Here is a 13,281-nt window from a genome sequence, read left to right on the forward strand (position 1 = left end):
TAAACAGGATGCAGTTTCCCATTCCCAATTGGACAACAGTTATGGTAATGAGATAGATGTTGACTTAAGGTTCTGCACAGTGTTACATGTGACCAAGATGACCCATCAGCACTAATGCGTTGATAATCTTTCAACAGGGTTTTAACAGGTTTGATATGAAAAATAAACAGATTTTGATTTTTTTAACTGATACTGTTGACACTGTATATTGTTTCTGACTCAAGTGATATATTTATGTATATGTATTTTCTCGTGCAATTTTCTCTATATTGTTGATAATAAGAATTGCATTGAATTGGTGGACCCCTAAAACATGGAACCAGGTGTCACTGTCAACAGGCCTGCCATTGGGACTGACATACATCCCTGCTATGAAATAGATAATTTCAATTACAGACTGACAAACACCCCTTCCACTGTATGTGCGTTACTATATATTTTCCTTGCATTATTGTCTCTTGTCACAATATGTGGAAACCTTCTTGTTGTCATCTCAATCATTTACTTCAAAAAGCTCCACACTCCTTCAAATTATCTTATTCTGTCTCTGGCTGTGGCTGATCTGCTTGTTGGAATTATTGTCTTTCCTTTCAGCATGGCCTTCTCTCTCAGCTCGTGTCTGTATCACGAGGATTTGTTTTGCAAAGTACGGAGCAGTTTTGATATATCACTGAACACGTTCAATTCTGAATTTATGTTGTATTTCTACTGACAGATATTATGCTTTGTGTCAGCCTCTGACATGAACTAAAATAAACCATCTGTCACAGTCCTGCATAGCTCTCACCTATGCTGCAGCTCTTCAGCCACGCCCCCTTACCTGCCCATCTGCACACCTAGCCTATTAAGTTCATTTGGAGGGTATTTAAGCCACGCTGTCATTCTTCCCAGCTGCCAGATTGTCTTTGTGTCATGCCAGACTCTCTAGCGTTCTTCTTCAGACTGATCTCCAGTGTCCGACCTCGCCTGTTCTTGACTACTCCTTCCGTCAAAGCCCTGTGTCTGCAGGTCTTACCGCCTCAGTGGGTACAAAAATTTCTCCTCATTTCTCCTCCGCATTTCTTCTCCAAGAGTGTTTTCGACCATGCCGAAATCTTTCAGTGATTTCCGTGTTCGATCCGCTCTACTCACAGTAACTCTCTGTCTCTCTCTGTCTGAGCAGGCTCTCTGCTCAGCACAGCACAGTTGTTTCCCCGTATTCCCCATAAATTAGCCGGTACTTTGATTGGGTCCTCCACTAGCCCGTTACACCATCATGTTGTTGTGATCATGATCCTGCTGAGCTGGGGGGGTTCTGCTGTAATTGGTACTGGAGTAATAATTGCTGGATTAAACAATGAAATATGTCTGGAAAGGTGTTTAATTGATGTTCTCATTGAAAACACTATTGGACCTATTTTCTCATTTTACCTCCTAGTCAGGGATGCACTGACCATCTGGCATACTGGGCATTTGCCCGGTGGGCCGGCGTGCTATTTGGGCCGACAGTCGGCCACTTATTTTTTGTTTTTTATTTAAAATATTAGTCTGACCGGCCCATACAGACAGTTGATCAGTGGCCTGATTGATCACATCGTCAAACACCCTTTCGTTTTGACCATGCGGCGTAATGCATTCGGGAAAAAAAAAAAAAAAAAAAGTCAGGGCAAGGGTTTGTTCGTAAACACCGACCGGCCCTCAACACACTCAGTTCTGAGGCCTGTCTTCACTGACACGTGACGGGGCTCATTCGCCCAATCATATCATGAAACACTTCCCTCTTTTACGTCGGTAAGATAATCTGTTAGGATCTGCAAGAATGGAGAGAAAATGAAAAGGAGGTGCAGAGAAACTGTGAGAGAAAAAGGAGCTGGCTCTTCAAGCCAGCGCTGCAAAATGCACAAAAAGGCACAAAAAGGCAGGGCCTTCATCAGCTCCCGTGGCTGATGACAGTGGTGGTGGCGACATTGCACAGGGACATGCAGTAAAACCTGCAGTAAGCTGGACTGCTTTCAGAACACTTGACAATGATAAAACATATTTTTGGCTAATGTTCTATGGCCAGGTTAGTTTGTATTCCAGTTAGGTTTGTAATACCTGTATAAGCAAGTTTTTTTTTAAGACATTGTGTATGTAGCCCTCTCCCTCATTCATGTGGTATCATCTCTCTTAAGTTTTCAGTTTCTACACTGCTATTTTTATCTTGAAGATTGACCAATAACTAAATCTCTCTCTCTCTTTCTCTCTCTCTCATACAAACATACACAGAGTTCAAAGTTCATTCAGGAGTTCAGCTACATTCATCCTTTTGGACTGGGTCACTTCACAATTTATTGAGTACTACTCTTGGAAGAGTTAACATCTGATCCATCATTTCTCATCTCTATTCTTTTTTCTTCCTCCCTGAAACACATAGGTACACCCAATAGGATGAATCCTAGATCCATTACTGTGAAGGAGTGGTGGAGTATATTTTTTTGTAGTGTTAATAAATTTGACTTTTTGGAAGTAATTAATGTGTCCACTTTCACTGATTCCCGTTAACTCATTGCATCACTTAAGGTTTTAAAGAGTTGCACAGTTGGTATACACATTCAAGAGACAGAAAAGACCGAAAAGGTGTGCGTTATCAAATGTGGTGGGCCAGTCTGGTCCAAAATGCCAGATTTTTTGTCCCAGTCCGCCCCTGTTGCACATGATTAATATATCAAGTCAAAGCATAAGTGACATCCAACTAAATGACTCATAACTGAAATTATGTGACAATTTAAATTCAGTTTAATTGATGTGCTTCAAATTGTTTAGGTTAGACATGTGTTAATTAACAGTGGAAAAATTTCTAGTCTTGCAAATTACCACCATTTTATATTTAAAAAATATTGAAGCACTTTTAATTTTGTGTAGTGTACACTTCACTTAAATTTACCTCATGTAGCATAAGATGGGATGATGCATTACAAATGGAAGGCCACTGGGTAAGACGGCTAGCAACAGAGAATGGCATATAACCTAACTTCTTAGCCTTAGCTACCTTGGTAGCTTTGAGCTAATTGTGTGTATTTCAGCAACCATGCCTGCCTCAGCTCCACTGACCTTCCAACTGCCAAAACAGTGACATCCAGAGCCTGAGCTTCACAAAGGCTCTTCAGAATCTTATGGGTGACGTCATAGACAAACAGTTTTTCCAACCCTAGTCAATAAATATTTAATGATTGTAACTGTCTTTCAAATCAGAATTAATACTAATGTCTAACAGCAGTTAAATTTTTTAACTTCACAATTCATAATTCATTTGGAAAGAAAACAACAGTTTATGAGGTACACATTTAAATTTTTCAGTGATTAAGACGTGTACGTTCAATGTAAATAAGGTGACACATAAGTGCAAGTAATAGTAGTTGTAAGTGCACACAAATGTGTCTTTCCTACATTTGAAAGAAAGATTAATGATATTTTAGGCAATATGTTGTTCAGAGGGTGTGTTGATTAGTTATTTATACCACACCAGAGGCCAGATATGTAAGTCATTGACAGCTGACTGATATTTTTGAAAGGCAATGAAAGTGCACATTTTGAACATATGAAGATATGAGATATATGAGGAATGTTGAAGTGAATATTAATAAACATATTTTCTAATTATGAATACAATAAAAGGTCAGCATGACACAAGACAGACACTTTTTATTGAAGCTGGTTTTGTACAGTGAAACAGAAGTTATCCTTCTTCAGTGTAACATTCAGGACTGTTTACACCTCTGTGTGCTGTAGCAAGGGAAGCAAAGGTCAAGACTTTAAAAAGGACTATTAACATTCAGACAGACAAAAATTCAGAGATGTGTTACATATACACTGAGTTTACACACTGCTCAAAGGGTTATCAGTGCACTGGTTCAACATACAGATGTACTGGTTTATGCACAGTACAGTGACAATGTTTATGTAAATATATGACATGCGACGAATGACTGACATGACAGCACTTTAAAAAATGAGTCAAAAGAGCTTAGAATTAGTGAAATCACCTTGAAATATTTTTCCAGAAATTATCATTCTGAATGTAAAAGATAGCATAGACAAATGGATTGAGCATTGAATTTGACCATCTGAGCCACTTAAATGCTGTAATTACAGGGACCGGTATTATATAATTACTCAACAGGTTAAAGGTCACAGACAGAGTGAAAGGGGTGCCACAGATGAGGGAAAAAATTCCCATAACAAGAGCCAGAGCCTTTCTCTCCATCTTACTGACAGTTGCTCCAGACTTTGTGCTCTGACAGGTTGTTTTCTGAATGCTGTATGCCTGTCTCTGTGCCACCATCAAAATCTTTAGGTAAATACTAAACATTATTGTTGCTGGGAGGTAAAATCCAAAAACTGTTGCGATGATTGCTGAACTTGTGAAATGAAACACATGCTCTGTTAGATTGTCCATGGTTCACTCTCTGAATTGTGATGACAATTCCAAGTAGGGCAGAAAAAATCCAGTTCATCAAAATCATGATCACAATAACATGGACATTTATTTTATACTATACCTAAGAGGCTCACGCACAGCATAATATCTGTCAACAGAAATGAGGCACAAGTTCAAAACAGATGATGCACACAGAAAGATGTCAAAACAACCTCAGATCTTACGAAGTAAATCTTGAAGATACAAACATGAGTGCACAGCCAGTATTGCGCTGAAAGGCAACACAAAAACGCCAACAAGCAGGTCAGCCACAGCCAGAGAGAGGATAAGGTAGTTTGTCGGAGTGTGGAGCTGTTTGAAGTAAACAATGGAGGTTATCACAAGAAGGTTTCCACACATTATAAGAACAGATAAGAAGCCAAAGAAAATACATAATAAATATGAAGAGGTGACAGCTGTTAAGTCAGACGCATTTGCTGATTCATTACAGAGAACATCATCAGACCTGTTAACAAAGAATTTAGGTTCCATGCTTAGATGGTCATTAATGCTCACCTAACATTTGTAATATCCATCCATCCATTTTCTCCCACTTCATCCGGGGCCGGGTCGCTTGGGGAGCAGTCTGAGCAGGGACGCCCAAACTTCCCTCTCAGTGTTGCCAGGCCAGCCGAGTGACATAGTCACTCCAGCATGTCCTGGGTCCCCGGGGCCTCCTCCTGGTGGGACATGCCTGGAACACCTCTCTAGGTAGGTGTCCAGAGGGCATCCGATAAAGATGCCCGAGCCACCTCAGCTGACTCCTCTCGATGTGGAGGAGCAGTGACTCTACTCTGAGCTCCTCCCGGGTGACAGAGCTCCTCACCCTATCTCTAAGGGAGCGCCCTGCCACCCTGCGGAGGAAGCTCATTTCAGCCACTTGTATCTGGGACCTCATTCATTCGGTCATGACCCAAAGTTCATGACCATAGGTGAGGGTAGGAACGTAGATTGACCAGTAAATGGAGAGCTTCGCCTTTCGGCTCAGCTCCTTCTTCACCACGACAGACCGGTACAGCGATCGCATTACTGTAGCTGCTGCACCGATCCGCCTGTCAATCTCACGCTCCATCCTTCCCTCACTCGTGAACAGGATCCCAAGATACTTAAACTCCTCCACTTGAGGCAGGAACTCTCCCCCAACCTGAAGGGAGCAAGCCACCTTTTTCCGGTCGAGAACCATGGCCTCGGACTTGGAGGTGCTGACTCTCATCCCAGCTGCTTCACACTCGGCTGCGAACCGCCCCAGTGCATGCTGAAGGTCCTGGCTTGAGGGAGCCAACGAGACAACATCATCCGCGAAATGCAGAGACGAAATCTGGCGGCTCCCGAACCGAACCCCCTCCGGCCCCTGGCTGCGCCTAGAAATTCTGTCCATAAAAATGATGAACAGAACCAGTGACAAAGGGCAGCCCTGCCAGAGTCCAACATGCACCGGGAACAGATCCAACTTAATGTCGGCAGTGCGGACCAAGCTCCTGCTCCGGTTGTACAAGGACTGTACAGCCCTCAACAGAGGGCCTCCAACCCCATACTCCCGGTGCACCTCCCACAGAATGACACGAGAGACACGGTCAAATGCCTTCTCCAAGTCCACAAAGCACATGTGGACTGGTTGAGCAAACTCCCATAAACCCTCAAGCACCCTGTGGAGGGTATAGAGCCGCCCCAGTGTTCCACGGCCAGGACGAAAACCGCATTATTTCTCCTGAATCCGAGGTTCGACTATCGGCCAGATCCTCCTCTCCAGTACTCTGGAATAGACTTTCCCAGGGAGGCTGAGGAGTGTGATCCCCAATAGTTGGAACACACCTTCTGGTCCCCCTTTTTAAAAAGAGGGACCACCACCCCAGTCTGCCAGTCCAGAGGCGCCGTCCCCGACTGCCATACAATGTTGCAGAGGCGTGTCAACCAAGACAGTCCTACAACATCCAGAGACTTGAGGTACTCAGGCGGATCTCATCCACCCCCATTGCTTTACCACTGAGGAGCTTGCAAACTACCTCAGTGACTTCAGCCCCAGTGATGGATGAATCGATCTCCAAGTCCCCAGTCTCTGCTTCCTCTACGGAAGACATGATTATGGGATTGAGGAGATTCTTGAAGTATTCCTTCCACCGCCCGACAATATCCCCAGTCGAGGTCAGCAGCTCCCCATCTCCACTGTAAACAGTGTTGACAGAAAGCTGCTTCCCCTTCCTGAGGCGCAGAATGGTTTGCCAGAATTTCCTTGAGGCCGACCAGTAGTCCTCCTCCATGGCCTCCACGAATTCCTCCCAGACCCGAGTTTTTGCTTCTACAACTGCCCGAGCTGCGGTACCCGTCAGCTGCTTCAGGCGTCCCAAGAGCCAACCAGCCCCGATAGGACTCCTTCAGCTTGACGGCATCCCTTACCTCCGGTGTCCACCACCGTGTTCGGGGGTTGCCGCCACGACAGGCACCGCCAACTTTACAGCCACAGCTACGGACGGCTGTATTAACAATGGAAGTGGAGAACATGGTCCATTCGGACTCAATGTCTCCAACCTCCCTCGGAATCTGGCCGAAGCTCTCCTGGAGGTGGGAGTTGAAAACCTCCCTGACAGCGGGTTCTGCCAGACGTTTCCAACAGACCCTCACAGTACGTTTGGGTCTGCCAAGTCTGTCCCGCTTCCTCCCCTGCCAGCAATTCCAACTCACCACCAGGTGGTGATCAGTTGACAACTCAGCCCCTCTCTTTACCCGAGTGTCCAAGACATATCGCCGAAGGTCAGATGATATGACTACAAAGTCGATCATTGACCTCCGGCCTAGGGTGGTCTGGTGCCACTTGCACTGATGGACGTCCTTATGCTTATAATAGCAGGTCTTAAATCAAGAAAATATAACACAACAGTATCCAGTTTGCAGTAGACAGAAATCTCAAGTTGATCTTAGTGCTCTGTATGTTTAATACCACGCCTATTGATCCTGGCTTGTGCATCTGTAGTACTAACAGTCTTTGGTTTCTGTGCCGCTGAGCACAGATGGATTACATTCATTGTCGAAGGCTCATTTGCATATGTGGCGAGGGAGATGAACAACAGCAGTTCAACTGCGAGTGGAAGATCTAGAGAACCTTAACAACACCGACAACGCCACCTTAGGACTTGCACCTAAAAAGTATACTCATTTTAACTTTAACTTCCCTGAGAGGGTTTCCTGAAACAGCCCATGGACAGGTAAGTGCACAAATGAATACAGGCACAAGTAAAGACAGTTCAACAACCTTTACTTATTAATCACAATAAAATATTTCCTTTAATAAATTATGTTTCTTTTTTAAAAAAAACGTTGATGTGGTTCCCTTTTACCCCTGCAGTGTATGAGGCTTGGCCATCCTCAAGCCTTCCGTATCTCTCGTATGTGTGCTGTACATATTTTTGCCATCTACGAGTTTTCTAGCGTGTTTTCTGTTGCAAGCGAGTATCAGTCTTGCCTCTCCCTTTTGGAGTTTTTTTCTGTTTTATTTGTAGCACTTTGAGTTTCCCGTTGTGGTGATTTTTTGTTGTACTTTGTATTTAAATAAACCGGTGAATCATGATTCTGCAATCTTGGGTTCAGGCCTTGATTTCTCACACCTAACAGGATAGTCTGGCCACCATGAACCCAACAGAGTCCGAGTCATTGAAGCAAGCCTTCTCAAACCAGGCTGCAATTGTCAATCAGCACGAGTCATCACTGCACCAGGTAATGGATCACCTGCAAGAGCTCTAAGCCAGTGTGGCTTACGTACTGGGCAGGCTGCAGCATGGTCACTTGCCATTTCGGGTCAGCAATCAGAAATGCTAACTAATTATCAGGCTTTCACCAAGGAAATGAAGCGCGTGTTCAACCACCCCGTTAAAGGGAGGCAGGCCGTGGGACATTTTCTAGACCTACAACAAGGAGGTCAGCCCGTCTCTCAGTACGCCTTTGATTTCTGCATTTTAGCAGCGCTTCAGGGACTCTGTCGCTCCCCGCTGATGAACCCATGCAACTTGGTTGCACCAGATTTACACCCGCCGAACGTCAGTGCCACATGAGGAAAAAGCGCTGTCTCTACTGGGGGTCTCATTTATAAAAAATTGCGTGGAATCCATACTAAAAGTGTGCGTACGCCCAAAAGCTGGAAATGGCGTACGCCAAAAAAAATATTCAGATTTATAAAACCGTGTGTACTCACACCTGCACGCAATTTTCCCTTGATAAATCACACTCCACCTGGAAGATTGCGCAGGTGGATTCACCTCACATCCCGCTCCCGACAGACCCACATTTTACCATGAATGGTCAATGCAAAGTACTTCATGAATGTCTTTGCATATAAATATGCCTGCTGATCAATGGCACTTTACGTTCGATCATGGCAGAAAAAAGAAAAAGAAATTTTACGGAGGGTGAAATCGAGGTGCTTGTGCGTGAGGTTGAGGCCAGAAAAGATATTTTGTTTGGTGGTCAAAGTAGTGGCGTCACAAATAAAATAAAAAGAAATGAGTGGCAGCACGTTGTCACTGCAGTGAACAGTTACAGTGCCACAGAGTGTTCTGTGGCAGAAATTAAAAAGAAGTGGTCAGATTTGAAGGTGGAGGCCAAGAAGAAAGTGGCATGGCACCGTCGAAGCGCATCTGCTACTGGTGGGGGCAAGGGCGCACCCGAGCCCACACCACTGGACACCAAGATAGCCTCGATCCTTGGTACAGCCAGCGTGTATGGCATAGTGTCAGAGAAGGAAAGAGACACCGATTTGGCAGAGACCACAGAGGAGACTGGTAAAGTACAGTTTTATCGGTTTATTAAAGTAAATATTTTAAGACTTGTGAAAAGGTAGTTGACTTCTTTGTGTCCCCAGTCATTGTGGAGTTGGAAGCGGTGGGTGACAAGGAGGTTCCGGGCACGGCGTGTCCTGGCACCGTGGCTGAAGGCCTGGCTGTCCCCAGCACCAGTGCGTCCCGACCGCATGGCGCACCTAGAAGTGGTCGGATCCTGACAGACGCTGTCCTTCAAACACAAAGGGACACCATCAGTGCCATTAATGAAGTCCGTGATGAGCTCCAGCAAATACGCACAGTGATGGGCAACATGTGTGAGGTCATGTCTGACATTGGCAGCTCCATTAAAGATCTTGTTAAAAAATGAAACATACTTGCCGTCTTATTTAAAACGCCGCATGACACCTTCACGAAGCCTTGCTCCCTGCTGAAATTCCTCATGTCGGGGAGGTGGTTGTGGATCGGGGTCCTCGTGGTGTGGGGGAGGGAGGCCATGCGGGAGGGGAACAGCATTCCCCAGTGCCACATTGTGCAAAACTCCAAAAGCCATTATTATTTTACACACCTTTGTAGGGTGATAAAGCAGTCTGCCCCCCGAGGCATCCAAACACCTCCACCGAGCTTTGAGGAGACCGATGGCTCTCTCCACGACGGAGCGTGTGCGAGAGTGTGCCACATTGAAGCGCACCTCCTCTGCGCTCTGCGGGTTGGTGAAGGGGGTGAGGAGCCAGCGCTTTAGGGGGTAGCCACTGTCACCTGCAAGGTATAACAGAAGAGTAATTATACATCAGGCTTTAATGGGTAGAATCTATACAATGGGGTTTATGTACTTACCCAGGAGCCAGCCATCACGCGCAGCGCCTGCCTGCAGCCTGCTCCCTACACTACTGTGCGTCAGGATGAATGAGTCATGTGTTGAACCAGGCCACCGTGCCACTACATTCGTCAAGATCATGTCCGAGGTACAAATAATTTGTACATTGAGTGAATGCACATTTTTTCGGTTCACATAAGCAAATTCATTTTCACTCGGAGCTCTTATAGCAATGTGAGTACAGTCAATTGCGCCGATTACATTTGGGAAACCGGACATTGCTGCAAATTGCCTTTTAATGTCGGCCTGTTCACCCACAGTGTAAGGAAACCTGATGTATCGACTGGTCATTTTTATAATGCCATCCAAAACGGCTGGCATTATGGCGCTGAGGGATGGCTGCGATATCCCAGACCTAAGGACATAATTTAACTGAATTATATCATAGCCAAAAGGGGCTTTAGACAGACAATGTAACATTATATAATATTAATCATATCAAACACTTACCTGTCGGCTAATTCTCGCTGAAAGGAGCCAGTCGCCAGAAACCCCAGAGTGGTCAGCACCTGGATATGCACTGGGATGGCGCGGTTCCGGCGGGTGGGTCTATCTAACACTGGGCCCAGTTCAGCACATAGATCCAAGAGCACAGCTCTAGGGAATCTAAATCGGCTTATTAGCCAGTCATCATCACGGGCCAGGAAATCTCTGTGGTCCCTAAAACTTCTCTCCATCCTGATCCTACCATTTGCGTGATCTTCCAGCAGTGCCAGCGCATCCATTGTGCAGCATTACACACGAGTGTCACCGCACTATTTATATGCTTACTCAGCAAATTGAATGATTGTTACACACCTTGTCACAATTACTACTAATCAATCAGTGCCATCCACCGCTCTGTATCATTTGAAGATGGAAGTATGATATATGAACATTGTGCATAGAGTAGTAGGCCTAACGGCTCACTAAAGGAACACATGTATAGCACTGCAGACTTGGGTGTTTATGATTACGCGGGTCTATAAGTCTGATATGTGATGACATTAAATGTATGAGATCAGTCTGGCTTCAATTCACCACCTCACCATCTGCACCGCCAGTTCCCCCTGTCTCCAAAATGTTTGTAAGCAAGCATCAAAGTTGGCGTACCGGTGCGCACATTCTCACGCTAAGTTTATTTTTATAAATCACAACCTTTGCGTAGGAAGTTGTGTACGCAACTTTTATGCCCCGTTTTGTGCGTAAGCAAGTTTTATAAATGAGACCCCAGGACAAACTCACGCTAAGTTTATTTTTATAAATCGCAACCTTTGCGTAGGAAGTTGTGCACGCAACTTTTATGACCCGTTTTGTGCGTAAGCAAGTTTTATAAATGAGACCCCGGGCTCGCCAGTAAAAAGGGTATTGCTAGTGAGCCGAATTTCGTCATTCTCTGCCTCTCGTATACACACGCAAGGTATGATTCACATGCCGCAACACACCCTCCCGGTCGATGGTCTGGTCGACTCGGGAGCTCATGACAACTTTATTAATAGAGACTTTGTGAAGGAACATAATCTTCCCATGTATGAACTAACGCATAGAACTGAACCAGTGAAATGAATTCTGTCTAGCAACCATCATGAGTACCAGGAGCTGTATATAATTAACTCTCCCATGAACTCTGTAATTTTGGTTATCCCATGGCTTAAGCAGCACAACCCTCACGTTGACTGGACTATGGGCACCATCCATAAATGGAGTTTGTACTGTCACGCACACCGCCTTCAGTCATCTCTACCGACCAGAAGCCCCAGCACCTTGCCACAGATGGAGGTAATTGACCTATCTAATGTTCCACCTGAGTATCATGACTTGAAGGACGTTTTCAGCAAATCCTCTGCCCACAGGCTACCCACGCACAGACCCTACAACTGCGCCATAGACCTGCTCCCCAGATCATCCCTCCCAACCCAGTGGTTATATAATCTCTCTAAGCCAGAAAAGGAGGCTATGGAGAAATACATAACTGAGTCAGTTGCGGCGGGGCTGATCCGCCCCTCTTCTTCACCCGTAGGGGCAGGATTTTTCTTCATGGAGAAGAAAGACAAAACGTTACGCCCCTGTATAGACTATTCTAGGTTAAATGACATTAGAGTCAAAAACAAGTACCCCCTCCCTCTCATTGACTCGGCTTTCGGTCCGTTACACTCTGCTTGTGTCTTTACTAAACTGGACCTCAGGAATGCATACCATCTGGTTAGGATCAGGGAGGGGGACGAGTTGAAAACAGCATTCAACACACACTTAGGACATTACGAGTACCTGATAATGCTATTTGGTTTAACCAACGCACCTGCTGTATTTCAGTGTCTGGTCAATGATGCTCAATTGTGTGGTTTTTGTATATTTCCAGATGATCATATTAGCCATGTTCGTGACATTCTGCAGAGACTGCTTGAGAACAAATTGTTTGTTAAAGCTGAGAAATGTCACTTTCATACTTCCTCTACAAGTTTTCTAAGCTACGTGATTGAGAAGGGGCAGATCCGGGCAGATCCCTCCAAGGTGGAGGCTGTTAAGGGCTGGCTGGTTCCATCCACCCGCAAACAGCTCCAGCACTTTCTGGGGTTTGCTAATTTTTACAGACGTTTCATTAGATGGTACAGCCAGATAGCTGCTCCTCTCACCCAGCTCACCTCCCACAAACAAAACTTCACCTGCTGCTGATCGAGCTTTTGCCAAATTAAAAAATCTGTTCAGTAACGCACCTATTCTCGTTCATCCAGATCCCGGGTGGCAGTTTGTGGTGGAGGTTGATGCCTCGGACTCCGGGGTCGGGGCTGTGCTCTCCCAGCTCCAGCCTGCGGACAACAAGCTTCACCCCTGCGCCTTTTCCTCCCGCTGCCTCTCCCCGGCTGAATGAAATTATGACGTGGGGAACCGGGAGCTGCTGGTGGTGGTGCTGGTTCCAGAAATGGTACCGCCCTGGTTCCAGAAATATTAAGCCAGATGCTCTTTCCAGACAGTTCTCACAGGAGATGGAGGAGTCTCCCAGCGAGACCATCCTTCCTGCTACCTGTGTGTTGGGGGCGGTCCGGTGGCAAGTGGAAAAGGAGGTGCAAGACGCTCTGCAGGGACAGCCTGTGCTGAACGGCTGCCCTCCCTCCCTTTTCGTTCCTCCCGCGGTGAGGTCTTCCGGGGGTCCACTGCACCTTGGACGTGGTTCAGCAACGCTTCTGGTGACCATCCATGTGGGCGGACGTCCGGACCTTCGT

At 45.7% G+C, this 13,281-nt stretch overlaps 2 pseudogenes; one reads left to right on the top strand and one right to left on the bottom strand.

Annotated features, from left to right (window-relative positions):
• Positions 1-313: 313 nt before the first annotated feature.
• Positions 314-2,929, top strand: LOC139348067 (trace amine-associated receptor 1-like; annotated as a pseudogene).
• A 1,046-nt stretch (positions 2,930-3,975) lies between these two features.
• LOC139348068 (trace amine-associated receptor 1-like) lies at positions 3,976-13,070 on the bottom strand (annotated as a pseudogene).
• Between the last annotated feature and the right edge of the window lie 211 nt (positions 13,071-13,281).

This window comes from Chaetodon trifascialis, chromosome 19 (genome assembly GCF_039877785.1).
Source record: "Chaetodon trifascialis isolate fChaTrf1 chromosome 19, fChaTrf1.hap1, whole genome shotgun sequence".
NCBI classification, from domain to species: domain Eukaryota; kingdom Metazoa; phylum Chordata; class Actinopteri; order Chaetodontiformes; family Chaetodontidae; genus Chaetodon; species Chaetodon trifascialis.